Consider the following 4,943-nt stretch of genomic DNA (forward strand, 5'->3'; position numbering starts at 1 on the left):
ATTGTAATATATAATTTCTTGGAATTCACTTTGTATTAAATATCATAATTTATGGTGCAACTGAGTGAATGAATCAATACAAAAATTCTTAAAACTTTCTATTTTATTTGCTATTCTAAATATAAAACTAAGTTAATTTGTCCAATATATAATTTTATTTGCAATATTTATAATTGAAAGAATTTTAAAAGAGTTTTTGTTGTTTTCAATGTTATAATTGAATGAATTAAAATATTAAAACAAGAGATATACTGCCAAATTTTTTCCATATTGAAAATTTAGATAACGGGATTTTTCCGTACCAAATCGGATTCGAATTTAAACTCGAACTTACTAACTATAATTTTGGGTTAGGAAAGAAAACTCACTATCTCATATATAGTGTGAAATTTTTTTATTTTTTTTATTGATTCACATCAATTTTGTAATCTCAATTTTTACCTTTGGTTTCCCTTTCTAAAAACAAGAGACTTTATGACTCAATCTATGGCTTTCCTACTCAGAGACAAAGCTCTCTATTGGGTGAAAGTCTTACCCAACTACCATACATAAAACAAGAGATGAAAATCAAGAAGAGTTAAATGAATTGGATCCTACTTCTGTGAGAGCTTGGAATATGTGTTCAAAATGGAACACAAGTGAAACTATAACTAAATCAATAGACCGACCTCATATAAATTCGACGTCTTGCTGACACGTGACTTTCCATTACTACTACATGATAATGCGTTGGGAACATTATTCAAGCGAAACGCGGTGGAAGGTACGTTACCAAGTATTTTCAAACACCGTAGTTTTTGTTTTTTGTTTTTTTTTTTTTTTAATTTAGCATTAGCATTTTCAATAAGTTTTTAATTTTTAAATAATATTTTATATATATATATTTTTAATTAATAAATATTTTGAGAAAATTTTTCAACGTAAATTACATTGAATAAATATATTTGATTTATGTCAATTTTTTTTTCAAAATACTTGATATAAATCTCATAAACCTAAATTCAATATATTTAATAAATTTATTTTCTCACGATAAAATATTGTAGTTTAATCAATAGACCGATCTCATATAAATTTGACGTCTTGTTCACAATTGACTTTCCAAAATTACTATTATTTTCTTATATATATGATGACGATGATAATTAAAATCCACTAAGAACAAACATTGGTCTATTTAAATTTTATCTAAAATTTCATAAATTTATTTTTTCAACAGAAAAAACTAAAACAATTAAACTGGCCTTTTGAAAAGGCGGTGGACAAGTTAAAATGTTGGAGGTTGGTTAAATCCCAGGGAGAATATGGGATCATTTCCATATCAAATTAAAACTCCAGAGGGTTGAATTAAACTAAATAAATAAATGTGGAAGCAGTTTCAAACGACTGCTAAGCGACAAGACAATTATGTTGGAGGTTCATTAAATTACAAAAAGAATGTGGAAGCATTTCCGGACAAGCCAATATGTCGGAGGTTCGTTAATTCACAGCGGCCTGCGTAACAATCGCGAATTTGGGGGAGCTTAAGTCAACGTGTTGAAGTTTCGTCGAGTGGTCACCTTTGCAATTTGGAAGCGGTTATCCACAAATATCGGAAGTTAGTCAACTTTGGAAGCATCTGCAAACGGTAGCGATCGTTGAAATTAATATGGTGGAGTTTCGTCAATCTACGAAAATAAAATGGAAGCAATTTCACGTTTGACCACCTCCGTAACCTCTGCACAAAATTCAAATAACAGAAGATCTCAATAATTCTAACGTGTCAACTCGGATAGGATCCATGTTTATCAAATGGATCCCACAGTAATGAACCATTAAAAATACAGCGGGATAGCATTACATCGGCGACCGTCGTGATCACATGCTAAAGTTGGACAGCCCGGATCGGATAATTACGTTGTTATAGAAAGTCTACTCTGGAGTATTCAAGATTTTAATTTAATTAAACATTAGTATAGTTTCAGTTTAAATATAAATTTAACATGAGTTGAGAGTGTTTTAATTTCTTTACTTTGCAATTTTTTAATTAGCAAATATTATTTGAATATTTTGTATTGTTATCTACATATATATAGATTTAATTTAACATGAGTTGAGAGTGTTTTAATTTCTTTACTTGCAATTTTTTAATTAGCAAATATTATTTGAATATTTTGTATTGTTATCTATATATATATATAGATTTTTTATTTTAGTGTACATAAAGAAAATTTAAAATTTGATAATCATTGACTTTAGAATGAGCTTCTCAACTCAATTAATAATAGTTGGATAATAGTTAATAATATAGATATTGTAATTTATTTAAAGATAGTTATGATTTTTATACCTTTTAATTTAATTATAAAATTAATTGAAAATATATATATATATATATATATATATATATATATATAATATTTTTATTATAAAATGGGATGATTTTTAAGACTTAATATTGATAACTATAACATTATAATAAATTTTATTTACAAATTAAAAATATATAAAATAAAGTAAATCTTTATAATATATTGTTATATATATATATATATATATATATATAATTTAACATATAATATTGATAACTATAATGTTGTAATAAATTTTATTTATAAATTAAAAATATATGTAATCAAATAAATTATAAGACAATATAAATTGGAGTTTTCTTTTTCTTTTTGACTCTAGCATGAAGAACATGCTTTAGAAAAAATTATGCAAGACTTGGGGTTGAGGATGGCTATGTGGTTTAGCAAAAGATCGACCCTGTAGTCTCAGTTAGGGTTTGGTTAGTTCACCGCAGATACCTACAGCTTCATGCTGAAGTCGATAGGGTAGAGGGGGAGGTTGTATATGTTTCTTTGCATTGGGCTGGAGGTTCTGGTTGTGGGTAGCTATTTTTGTTGTGAAGTAGGGAGCATTTGACGGTTATTGAAGAGGCTTCAGAACAACAAGGAATAATTTATATGCTGAGATGGGTGTGGAGATAGTGGATTACTCCTCATATCCATTAGAATATGCGCTGATCTGGACAGAATATCCACCTCAACATTCTAGTATGGAGTTACCGGGGTCAGATGGATTATTTGGAAGCCCTACAACCCTAGGTTTTGAAAACCTATTCTCGACGTCAAGGTAAATCTCAATTGGGATTCATTGCTCAGGAGAATTGGTAAACCCAATTTTAGATAATGAGCAGTCACAACTGGAACTCTCGGTTCCATCTCCATCGTCCTTGCAATTTCTCCAAAAACTGTTTAAACCTTAGCTCAGAGGAAGATCGAAACATAGGAATCCCCAATAGGGATGAATCAACATGGGTCTCAAAGCAATATGATGGTCAAGTTCATTCTGGGAACCTATATTATGTAGGTTATAACCAGGGGCAGAGGGTCGATACACACCAAATAACATCAGGTCTCATGACTCCTTCTTCAGCCTAGACTTTTGGTTGTTTTAACGGGATCCATGTTAGTGAACTTGAACATTATCAGTCCAAGATTAGGGTTAGCGGTTCAAAAGGTAATCCCCTACAAGGTTTCAGAAATGTTGATAAAGGTATTCTGAAGAAGCGAGATAAGAAATTGAAGTGTAAAAAAGTTAGAGAAAGAGGGAATTTGTTGGTTCTAGTGGAAGGTATCAAAATGGACGAGGTTTTGGACATGACAGATCGGGTTCTGGTTGGTATCGTTCATGGGAGAGATTAATCTTCGGTGTGAGAGAAGAAATGGGTCTCGAAGGTTTGGGGTCAAATTTAGAAGTATTTTCGATTGTGGTGACGATGACATAGGGAGGTTTGCACTGCGATTCATGAGGGTTGAACTTGCGTCTTGGGTACTGATGAAATTTTAGCACATTGAAATGGCTCCTATAATGATGAAAAGATGGTCACCTATATTTGATCCTAAGAAAGAACAATTGGTGGCAACTCTGATTTAGGTAAGGATGTCAAGTTTTCCTCTTCAATTTTGGACAGAAGAAGTTTTCAGAAGCATTAGGAATGATCTAGGGGTTTTCTTAGACTATGATAAATCTTTTATTGAGATGGGAAAGATGGATTACGCTCATATTTCGGTACATCTTGATGCTAGGGAGGGACTGGTGGAAATTCTTAAGATACAATGGAGGGGAATTTCCAAATTTCAGAAGCTAGACTATGAAGGGGTATCGTTTAGATGAAAGGGGTTGCACGAAGTTGGCCACATCTTCAAAGAATGGCCACTGAACACAAAGAAGAATATAGTAGAGGATCATTCGGGTGGGAATGAAGGCACACATGGGAATGAAGAAGGCACAAATTATATGATCCAGACGCCTCAAAAGACTTTAGTTCGTCATCAAAAGGTGACGGACAAGAATGAAGGGAAGCAAGCTTCATCCTTTAGATTGTCATCTCTGAGGGTTACCCGTGTGCAAGCTTCTTCATTTGTTCCCATTTCAGCTATCAATCTCTCTCTCCCATCCTTGGAACCTAATATTTCATTTAGTCCATCTTGCTACTCGTTTGTATCTTGTCTTGCAAAGAATATTGGGGTGGTATTATCTTTATGTGATTTAAGTGTGGTTGCTTGTCCCTGGGTCTCGGTTCCTGTATATTTCCCGACCCCTTTCCCTATCATTGCTGCATTATCCCAGGTATATGTGCCCTCAAAGATGGATACATCATCTGAATTTAATACGTTCCATAGATATAACCTGAGATATTTGACTAAACAACCTATAGTTTATGGGGGGTTATAGGTATCACATATCCACCGTTGATTCCCAAATCCACTAGAGGCAGGCAGTGCTATATATCGAAATCCATTCATAAGGAAAGTATGAATGTAGCATAAGGAATATAGTTATTGCTTAATCATGTTCTTAGGGTAAAAGGCAACCCAGACATGGTTTCTTGATGAAGTGGTTGTCCTTTAACTATAGCGAGTTGGCTAGCCCTACTAAAGAACTCCCTCGGAAGG

The sequence above is a fragment of the Pinus tabuliformis genome, chromosome J (genome assembly GCF_031772625.1).
Source record: "Pinus tabuliformis cultivar Carrire ecotype Pingquan chromosome J, CPIR1, whole genome shotgun sequence".
NCBI lineage: Eukaryota > Viridiplantae > Streptophyta > Pinopsida > Pinales > Pinaceae > Pinus > Pinus tabuliformis.